The following is an 11,901-nucleotide window of genomic DNA, read 5'->3' as shown; positions in this document are numbered from 1 at the left end:
GATGAGGCCGTGTCTTTTTCTTTTTATGATGCTCCAATATGTTGTTGATTATGGCTTAAATTAAAAGACCAGATTGTGTTCAAGAGGACAGGGTCCTGTTGGAGAGAGATGGGGGAAAGGGGAAAACTTCTGTCCTGAATGAAAGGTGCACTTCCTTGATTAGGGTGATATTTAACTTTACCTTTAAGATCTGTACATTTTGTTTTATATGTATTATGCTTCAACATTTCTTAAGTATTGGGAAAAACACGTTAATAAATTTGTAATATTTTCATAAAAAATTTCCCCCTCCTTGGATCATAGCTGAGCTTCCTCTCAGCTTGATAACTGAAGGACATTGATTCTTTTCAAAAAACCTTTAAGCCTTGCCACTGCTTGATTTTTATGTAATAATCCAAATCTTGGCAAGCAAAGCTGTAGGTTTCAAGTGTGTTCAAATGGTGTTGGTGTTCTCAGTGAGTTAGATGCGAATAAAAGTGGAGAAAGTTGTTCCTTCATTGATAGCAATTTAATTTTAGCCAGATAGCCCAGTCTACTATTTTGTGATTGACAATGCTGGGCTAGGTAGCTCATGTCTGTAATCATAGCCACTCTGAAGGTTAAGATCTGAGGATCAAGCCTGGACAGATAAACCCAGAGAAAATCTTGCCTCCAGTTTACCAGCAAAAGGCCAGAAGTAAAGATGTGGCTCAACTAGTAGAGTTCCAGGCTTGAATGAAAAAAAGCCAAGACATGGCATCCAAGCCCTGAGTTCAAGCTCTAGTACTAGAACAAACAAACAAACAAAAATAAAAATTTTAAAAGAAAGCTATCAATTCCAGGGCAAGTAACAGTATAAAAGAATGGTTATTTGTATGATGCTGAATGCACTAAAGAAACTGATTATTTCAAATAATTTTATGAATTTATATATATAATATATATTGTACAGTAAGGGACCATAGTGATACAGGTAGTCTATGTAGGGGTACACATCAATCCTTAGGAGTGCGTCGTGTGTGTGTGTGTGTGTGTGTGTGTGTGTGTGTGTGTGTGTGTATACAGATCTTAGGGCTTTAACTCAGGGCCTGGGTGCTGTCCTTGAGCTTCTTTTTCTCATTGCTAAGCACTCTACCACTTGAACCATTGCTCCAACTCCCAAATTTTCTCCTTTCTCTCCCTCTCTCTCTCCCTCTCCCTCTCTCCTTCTCTCCCTTCTCTCTCTCCCTTCTTTCTCTCCCGCTCTCTCTCCCCCTCTCTCTCCCTCTCTCTCTCCATCTCTCTCTCTCCCTCTCCTCTCTCTCTCTCTCTCTCTCTCTCTCTCTCTCTCTTGTTATTTATTGAAAAGTCTCCTGGACTCCCTGAGCTGGCTTCAAACCCAGATCCTCAGCATTCAGCCTTCTGAGTAGCTGGGCATAGAAGCGTGAGCCACTTGCATCCAACATTTGCTTTCTTTTTACTCCAAAATAATTATCTAAAACAACTCACATTAATAACTGATTTGCAATTGTTTCTAAAATAATAGTTTTCTTTTGTGTTTTAAGGATGTTTCTATTCTTGATCTCAATCAACCTACACTTTTTACAAATCAAAAATTAAACTCTTCAGCCAAGTCATTGACTTTGAAAAACAAAGCATGACATGTAACAAAAAAAAATACATTTTTCTTTAAAAAAAAAAGTACTAAGCTTTTCTTCCTGTAATGAGAACTTCCAAGTTTGGCTTTTAGATTTTTTTTCCAAAATCTGGTGGAATTTGATGAACTACCTTCAAATATAATGCAATTTCAGAGGTATTACTCATTTAGTTTCTCTGACCAGGTAATTCCCAGGAACAGTAATTTCCAAACTCAGTAATAAATATAGCTTGGAATGTTTGCTCTGATGCCTAACTCACATGTATTAAAGAAATCGTGTAAGGATGTGATTTTCCTCGTGGCTTTATTACTTTGGAGAACATTTTCACAGCAGAAAAGCTAAGGAAAGGAAGAAGACATCCAGATACAAAATTCCCCACCTTAAACATGGTAAGCTCAAGCAAAAGAGTGTCCACACATCCATGTTTTGGAACAGGCCTATCTGTCTGTCTGTCTGTCTGTCTGCACACACTGTGATATGTCAACATGCCTTGCTAATTCCAGGCGATTCCTTCAGAGGAAACTTTGCTTTTCAAAAATCCAGCAAGGGCCAGGCACCAGTGGCTCACGCCTATAATTCTAGCTACTCAGGAGTCTGAGATCTGAGGATCATAGTTTGAAGTCAGCCCAGGTAGGAAAGCCCATAAGACTCCTCAGAAAGTCCATAAACTACTCAGAAAGAACTGGAAGTGGGGCCATGGCTCAGGTGGTAGAGCACTAGGCTGGAGCAAAAAGAAGCTGAGGGACAGCGCCCAAGATGAGTTCAAGCCCCAGGACCAGCAAAAAACAATAAAAAAAAAACTCAGCAAGGGAGATCCCTGGCTCCCTATCTTTATAGGGGAGACATCAGGGCATCTTTATCACTGATATGTAGTGAGGGTGACAGTGAAGGTGGGCAGGAGGAAGCTGATTCTGTGTGGACTCTCAGCAACCAGCAGCAAGGCCATCAAACCTTTACTGTCTAATGGAGCTTAGGCCCTGGCTAACTGATGAGCATTAGCACAGATCCCTCCACTATTTCAAGCCTGCACCTTGCAGTCAGCCAGCCCAGGAATTCATGTCAGCAGCTAGCATAGCTTCAGAATTGACACAACTATTTAAAGGTATATTTTCCCATTTAATCCTCAAAAGCTCTACATGTAGACATCAATACTTTTCTCAATTCATGGGTAAGAACATGGAGGCTCACAGAAGTAGTTCGCTGTTGATAACACAATAGGAATGATAAAACCTATTAGAATACCTGTCAAGGCAATTAGTTTGTCTTGTTTTCTTCCATTCCCAGGGCTAATGATGTGTGTGTGTGTGTGTGTGTTTGTGTGTGTGTGTGTGTACACACGCACGCATGAACATGTGCGCACACCTGTACTACATCTTGAGCTCTGAGTTCAAGATGTCTTATTTACCCCAGGCTAGCACTCTACCACATAAGCCACACCTCCACTTTTGGCTTTTTGCTGGTTAACTGGACAGAAGAGTCTCACAGACTTTTCTGCCAAGACTGGCTTTGAACCACTATCCTCAGATCTCAGCCTTCTGAGTAGCTGGGATTACAAGCCAGAGCCCCTGGCTCCAGGCTCCTAGTACTAATTATAAGGCCAATAAACTTCCTAACCTTATCTTTTTTACACAAAGATACCTATGTGACAATTAGGAAAATAAAGTAACAAATAAAAATGTTGACACATCTGGACACGGATCACTCACACCTGTAATCCTAGCTCCTCAGGAGGTTAAGTTCTGTGAATCTCCATTTTAAGTCAGCCCAGGTAGAAAAATAAGGGACCCTGTTTTCTCCAATTAACCAGCAAAAAGCCAGAAGTGGAAGTGTGGCTCAAGTGGTGGAGCAGCAAGTAGGAGGAAAAAAGCCAAGTTGGATCATGACACTTCTACCACTTAAGCCATACTCCACCCCTTTCTGATTTGGTTCATTTTGAGATGAAGACTCATTGTTTTCCCCAAGGCTAGACCAGACCACAATCTTCCTATTTCTACTTCATACCATAGCTAGATGACAGACCTGTGGAACTACCCCCAGGTTTCTCCGTTGAAATGAACTCTTTGTAAATTCATGCCTAGAACAGGTCTCAAACCATCTCAGCCTCCTGAGTAGCTAGGGTTACAGGTGTGAGCCACCAGCACCCGGCTCAATGCTGTTTTTATGAGCTTCCTTACTATGCTCAGTTTAGGCCACTATGAGCATGTTAATATTCTGCACTGAAAAATATGAACCGAATAACTAAGTTCTTGTATGAAAATTATCTATGAGTTTAATCTTAGTAAACACATAAAATCATGGAGTGTATTTAGGATTAAAATTTTCCACATCCTGAGAAAAGACAACATTTTTGTGCTGAAGGATTACAATCATTTATGTAGATACTCCACTCTGGAGTGAGACCAGGTGCCAGTGGTTCATGCCTGTAACCCTAGCTACTCAGGAAGCTGAGATCTGAGGATCATGGTTTGAAGTCAGCCCAGGCAGGAAAGTCTGTGAGGCTCTTATCTCCACTAAACTATCAAGAAAGCCGGAAACAAAAAGTGGTAGAGTGCTGACCTTGAGCACAAAAGCTCAGGGACAGTGCCCAGGCCCAGAGTTCAAGCCCCAGGACAGACATTTAAAACAAAAAGAGAGCTTGAGTGAACTATCTCATCTTTAAGTATGGGAATAATGTCTTCCATGCAAAGAGCATCTTAAAAAAGGAAGGCAGGCGGCAGGGAGAATAACTTTACTAACAGCTTAGCCCTGTGATACCCACTCACTATCACTATGTTCATAACATGAGCCTTTGATAACAATGTGATTAAAATCATACTTACTTCTGTGATCTACCTATCAAAAGCCTTTCACCCAAGTTTTAGTCAGGAGGAAAGCATCAGACAAATCCCAGCTGAGGTAGAGTCTCTGGAATACCTCAAAAGCTGACAAGGCCATCAAAAGCAAGCAGTCTTGAGAGAGGATCACAGCCAAGAGGAAAGTTTTGAAAAAGAAACTTAGGGACATTAGCATTTTAAAGAGTTTGAGTGTACAGTGATTCTTAAGTCTGACAGTGCCAAACCACAGTTTGGGCTCCGTGGATGGGACATTCACAGAAGTGAGACAATGTTTGATTGGTCAAGGTGGAACAGTAGCCTCAATAGAGGTTAGTTGGTTAGTTTCTTATTGATAAGTTTAGTTTGAGTTGGGGTTTGCTTCTATAGGAACTCTACGATGTTATTGTGCTGTCAGCTGCCTACATTTTTTTTTAAATCTTGATGAAATGTTATCTATCATAGATGAGACCTTATAGCAAGAAAAGGACATTGGGGGGAAAAAACTAATGGAATCTGAATATACTCTTGGCATTAATTAGCTAATAATGTGTGGATATTAGTTGAGTACAGTATACTGAGGTAGTGGCATGTTCATAGTGGAGGAAATTGAAATCTATTATACCTTTACAATATGTTTTTTTTGGGGGGGGGAGGTTGTGGGGCCTGAACTCTGGGCCTGGGCGCTGTCCCTCAGCTCTTCAGCTCAAAGCTAGCGCTCTACCACTTGAGCCATAGCGCCACTTCCAGCTTTTTCTGCTTACGTGGTGCTGAGGAATCGAACCCAGGGCCTCATGCATGCAAGGCAAGCACTCTACCACTGAGCCATCTTCCCAGCCCCTTTACAATATGTTTTGCAAAACTAAAATTATTTAAGAAATAAGGGTCTCTTTTTCGAATAATTCACTTGTTATTTTGGCATTTCAATAATGGATTATTCCAGATCTGGCTGGTGGTTAACAACAACATTTAATATAATTTTATTTTAAGGATGACATTGTCCAAAAAGAAATGTACTCATCATGCTCCTTACATAACTTTAACCCCTCTAGACATCACCTTTATAATAATAAAAAATTAAGTAATAATTTTATTATTATTATTGTTACTAAGGTATTTAGGGGCTTGTATCAGGGCCTGGATGCTGTCCTTTAGTTTTGTGCTCAAGGCTAGCACTCTACCACTTGGGCCATAGCTCCACTTCCAGATTTTTGATGGTTATTTGGAGAGAAGAGTGCCCTGGACTTTCCTGCATGAGGTGGGTTAGAACCATGATCCTCAGGTCTCAACCTCCTGAGTAGCTAGGATTAGAAGCGTGAGCCACCAGTGCCCACCCTCTACCAGTTTTTAAAAATTACCTTTGTAAAACTGGTGGAACTTGAGCTGACTGGTAGGTAGAATTATTAGTTACTCCTTGAGCTATGCAAGTATACTATGAATAAGCTGTGATTCATTTGGGGATGGAGAATTTGTTGTTGTTGTTTGTCTGGGTTTTGCTGGATCTTGTTCTGCTTCTGTCACTGGTGGGACAGGGACCCGGCCTGATGCGCCTGCCACTGTCCTCAGGTCATGGAGAGGGGACTTCAGCTCAGTCTGGGGAAGTCAAGGGCAGCAGAACTGGAAATGAGAAGTATTTTTCAACCAGAGGAGACAACGGGCTTGGAGAAGTTAAGATTCAAAGTTACGAAAGGTTCATTCATCAAAAAGTCATGAGCAAGCTGGGTGTAGGTGACTCATGCCTGTAATCCTAGCTACTTCAGGGGACTGAACAAAGCCAAACTAAGCAGGAAAGTCCATGAGCCTTTTTGTTTTGTTTTGTTTTGTTTTTTGCCAGTCCCGGGTCTTGAACTCAAGGACTGGGCACTGTCCTTGGTAGGCTAGTGCTCTACCACTTGAGCCACAGTGCCACTTCCAGCTATTTCTGAGTATATTGGAGATAAGAGTCTCATGGACTTTCCTGCCCAGGCTGGCTTGGAACTATGATCTTCAGATCTCAGCCTCTTGAGTAGCTAGGATTGCAGGCAGGTGTGAGCAACCACCACCTAGCTTCCATCAAAGTGGTAAAGTGCTAGCCTTGAACAAAAAAACTCAGGGCAAGGGCCTAGGGCCCTGAGTTCAAGACTTAACACAGCAAAAGTTCTTCCTATTTTCCCATCTGTTTCCCTTCCCCTTCACCTCCTCAGTTTGGTGCCTGATCACAGGGCTGGAGTTCCTTGCCTGGATCTAGTTGATCTCCCCTGGTCAGTTAATGGGATCTGGGAGGGGAATCCGACTAATTTCCCAGGGCAGCTTTGCAGCCTAGCGCCATGCCTAGCACCTAGGAGGTGTTCACAAAAAAAAACTGATTCCTTCCTTTCAGTCTCTCCCCTCCAGTCTATCACCATAGTTCATTCTCCTGGTGTGGTTGGAAAGTCAATCACATTACTCTGGAGCTTAAAATCTCATCATTTGTCTTTTTGTTTTCCACAGGATCATTTCTCAATAGTGTTCCATGTCACACTGCTCTGAGGGGTGGGAGGAAGGAAGCAAAGCTAACGATATTATGATGTTTTTCTTCTGAAACATATTGAGAAAGAAAGAAAGTAGCCTTTTACATTCAGCTGGGTCTGACATTACTGGCCAGGCTTTGGGGTTCTGCTGTTGAACATAAGCAATTTCATAGAACATTAACATTCAACAAGGCCAACAACGGTCCACAGCAGTGGGCAGTGACAGGTCAGAACAAAATAAAAGCACTGCAGGATCACATTTGAGTACAGACACAACAGAAATACTATTGAAGCTACCCAAATGACCCTCTTATCCAAGCTGACATGGGGGACTGATGTGTGTGTGTGTGTGTGTCTGTCTGTATCTGTGTCTGTGTGTGCACATGTGCATACACAACCACTCATGTGTGCATGCTGGCACTGGGTCTTGAAAGCAGAGCCTCACACTCTTACTTGTCCTTTTTACTCAAGGCTGGCACTCTACCACGTGAACCACAGCTCCACTTGCAGCTTTTTGCTGGGTAATTGGAGTTAAATGGCTCATGGACTTTCCTGCCCACAGTAGCTTTGAAGTGTGATCCTCAGATCTCAACCCCTAAGTAGTGAAGATTACAGGTGTGGTTTTTCCACTCAGTCATTTGGTTTTAGTAAGACCTACATTGTCAAAAAAATCAAACGATAAAATCAATATTTAACTTTATAATTTGGACCCTTTGAAAACTGTGAACTAAAAGTCTGTTTACCAGCTGAAGTTTTTCAGCCTTTGCTAAGCTTAAAAGAGCACCGAAGGTCATGATGTTACTTGCCAATGAACTTTCGTGCATAAATAACCTTGCTGATAAGAAGCACTTTGAGACTTCTGAGTAATGTGCTGGCTCTTAGCCTTCTTAGGAAAGATAAGTCCATTGCATTGACCTTACAGGCACAATAAACAAAGGGCTCTTGGTCTAGAAGGGAAGACAACCTATTTAAAAGTGGTTTTGAATCTCTCATTGTTTGCTGGAAGAGAAAGATGGTTTCCCTCCCCCCCCCAAGAAATTTCAACCATTAGCCTCAAATACTTCACATTTCTGAGAAATTAAAATCATGTGAGAACCACATGCCTTGCAAAACATCACGAGATTACATAATGCCTATAAACAGTTGCCATTTACTATTAATATCTTACATTAGCATGGTGTCTCATTATATAATTAATGTAGATCATGCTTTGTGAAAGGTCAGAATTTTGAATTTCTGGCATCATGTCCAACTTAAAACAAATATTAGTCTTAGCTAGATGTTCTAGGCGCTGTCTGTGCCAGAACTCTTGTTGTTTTTTTTAAAGATAAGAAAGCCCAGGCATGAAAAGTCCTTAAGTATTTTAACTAAGACTACTGTGTAGAATGAAGCCATGTTGGTAACCAGCTCCCTGAGTGGGTAAAGGGCTCCCATCCCTCATCACTCAGAAGGATACAAGAGTGGAAGAAATTATGCCCCTTTTAACCAGTACACAGCCAGTCTCTGTGACTGTTTTGATGGTGATGGTGGTGGTGTTTATGGTGCTGGTATAGAACAAGAGAAACGACCCTGGCAGACCTCCAACTCCAGGAGTTGACATTGTAACTATTAGCAAGTTGAGACACAAAACAAAAAGACATTGGGCTTCTTCCTTCCTTTGGTGAAGTGGCAAGGGCAAAGCATACTAAGGGAATAGAACCCAGTCTACAAGGTAAAAATAGATGGTTAGACATTATGGGGTGACTATATGCACGCACTTTTAAGTTTGGGGTTTATTTTTTGATTTTTGATTTTTTTTGTCAGTTGTGGGGCTTGAACTCAGGGCCCGAGCACTGTTCCTGAGCTCTTTTGGCTCAATGCTCTCCACTTTGAGCCACAGTTTCACTTCTGGTTTTCTGGTGGTTCATTGGAGATCAGAGTCTCACAGACTTTCTTGCCTGGCCTGGCTTTGAACTGTGATCCTCAGATCTCAGACTCCTGAGTGGCTAGGATGACAGATGTGAGATCAGGGTAGTGGGTGACAGCCAGTATTTCCTCTCTCACAGGGAAAGAGAATAGAAAATCTCCAGGCCCATCACTCCTGGGATAGCTATTTATTGGTCATGAAATATTTGTGCACATGTGTTTATGTGCTGAATTGTCTCTTCCTGTGAATTGTAGCTTCCACTATGCTTGAAAGTGTAGATTTAAGCCCAGATTATTTGACCTGGTCTGCTTACAGTCAGGGTTCTTACTTTAAGCATGATGAGAGACTCAAGCCCATGTGATGATCTCACACACCAACATGGCATGTCATCTGCTTACCTATCCCGTCATACTTGGAACCGCCCAGGTTCCTCACTATCCAAGCTGTAATCACACTGGTCTGTCACTGCATGCACCAAAATAACCCACCTCGGGGGATTTGCACTTGCTTTTTCCTCCAAGCAGAATGTTCTTCCCAAATCATGCTGCAGCTGCCTCCTAGTCTGCATCCAAATGCCTTTCTAAAGTGTCCCCCAAACTCTACTCTCTTCTGCTTCTTTCACGACAGTTGTTCCTACCTGAAAATACTTTATTTGGTTTTCTTTTTCAGATTTTCTTACTTGCCTGACTCCATATGCTAGAATGGAGCCTTGTCTGCATTCTTAAGTGATGTATTCCCATTGACTAAAACCGTTCCTGGTATATGCATAGTACATAGTGACTTTTTTTGTCATTGGTTGGTGGGGAGGGGCTTGAACTTGGGGTCTGGGCACTGTCTCTGAGCTGTTTTGTTCAAGGCTAGTGGCTTCACCATTAGTGAAGCCACAGCTCCACTTCTGGTTTTCTGGTGGTCAACTAGAGATAAGAGTCTCACAGACTTCTTGCCCAGGCTAGCTTCAAACTGCGATTCCCAGCTCTCAGCTTCCTGAGTATCTAGGATTACAGGCATGAGCCACTGGCACCCAGCTATAGTGATTATTTTTTAACTGAATGACTTCTCACTGAAGGTTTCAACATCATGCCAGACCAGAGAACTAGAGAAAGACTCGTCCCACATAATCAGCTGACACACACCTGCTTCCCTCTATTCCTTATCTCTTAGTCCATTAGGGCTTTTGTAACAGAACACCATAAACTACAGAAATTTACTCTTCCCTGACTGGAGACTAGGAAGCCCAAGATCAAGGCAGCAGCAGGTGTAGTGAAGCTGGCGACCTTACAGATGGCATCTGTTCACCGAAAACTCACATGGTAGAAGGACCAAAGGATTGGTCCTCTGAGATCTTCATCTTCCTTCCTTCCTTCCTTCCTTCCTTCCTTCCTTCCTTCCTTCCTTCCTTCCTTCCTTGCTCTCTCCCTCCCTCACTCCCTCACTCCCTTCTTTCCTTCCTTTTCTTTCTGTCATTTCTTTCCTTTTTTTTTTAATTGCCAGTTCTGGGGCCTGGACACTGTCCCTCTGCTTTTTTGCTCAAGACTAGAGCTCTACCACTTGATCCATACCCCTACTTTTGGCTCTTTGGTGGTTAAGGGATATGAGCCTCAGAGACATATCTGGTGGCTGGCTTAGAATTGTAATTCTCAGATCTCCACTCCCTAAATAGCTAGGATTACAGGTGTGAGTCACTGATTTGTATTTGTTGTTGTTGTTGTTAGGTGGGACTGTGGTAGAACTCAGGGCCTCATTCTTACTAAGCAGGAGCTTTGCCACTTGAACCATGCCATTAGCATCTATTATTGGCTATTTTGGAAGTAAAGTCTTCTTTTGTGCTTTATGCCCAGATGAACATGGGCTGAGATCCTTCTTCTTGTGCTTCTCAGTGTCACTGGGGATGGCAGGAGCACCAGCCATTTTTGTCTTCCATAGCTGTGACAGCAGTTATTATGTACCATCAGGCCTAGCCATTGGTTGAGATGTAGTCTTGAAATTTTTTATGTCCCAGATGATCTTGAATTGCATTCCTCTTGAGCTACAACTCGACTTCTGGCTTTTTTGACTTTTAATTGGAGACGGAGTCTCATGGACTTTCCTGCCTGGGCTGGCTTCAAACTGACATCCTCAGATCTGAGCTTCCTGAGTAGCTAGGTTTACAGGCTTGAGCCATTGGCACCTGGCTGAAGTTTGCTTTTTAAGAACACTAATCCCATTCATGATCACCTAGTTCTCATGACCTAATCTCCCCAAAGCACCATCTCCTAATATTAGTATCTTGAGTTAGGATTTTAATATTTAATTTGGGGACATAGGAACATTCAATCCACTGCAACCTCCATTCCTCCCCAAGCTTTCTGTGGTCAAGGATCCTGACAGTGTGCTGATTATACCCTTTGCCTTGCGTGGAACCTAGAATGGAAGATTAACATTGTTTAAGTGAATGGTTGATACTTGAAATGTACTGGCTCCACCACACAGGGTTGGATTACTTTCCAGCAGATCTCTGCAGTTGTAGTTAAACATGAATAATGTGAGCATTCGATGTGATCCAACATAAAAATATATAACAGCTGAAGCTCAAATTTAAAAAGGCTGGGAATGTGGCTTAATGGTAGAGTGCTTGCCTAGCATGCATGAAGCCCTGGGTTCCATTCCTCAGTACTACATAAACAGAAAAAGCCGGAAGTGGCACTGTGGCTCAAGTGGTAGAGTTCTAGCCTTGAGCAAAAGAAGCTCAGGGACAGTGTCCAGACCCTGAGCTCAAGCCCCAAGCCTGACCAAAAATAAAGTCATGAAAGGAGTAGACAAGGAACTATAGATGTCTTCTGGCTTAATTAATTAATTTATTTTTATTTATTAATTTATTATTTATTTATTCATTTTGAAAATGATTCTCCTATACATAATTTCATCACCAGGCAGTGAAAGATTAATAAAGCTACAGTCAACAACAGGTCATAAATAATAACCATTGTCATAACAATTCCCCCATTCCGGGCTGGGAAAGTGGCTCAGTGGTAGAGCGCTTGCCTTGCATGCCTGAGGCCCTGGGTTCGATTCCTCAGCACCACATAAGCAAAAAGAAAAAA

The sequence above is a fragment of the Dipodomys ordii genome, unplaced genomic scaffold (assembly GCF_000151885.1).
Source record: "Dipodomys ordii isolate 6190 unplaced genomic scaffold, Dord_2.0 Scaffold39, whole genome shotgun sequence".
NCBI lineage: Eukaryota > Metazoa > Chordata > Mammalia > Rodentia > Heteromyidae > Dipodomys > Dipodomys ordii.
Note: the sequence above shows the minus strand (reverse complement) of the source record.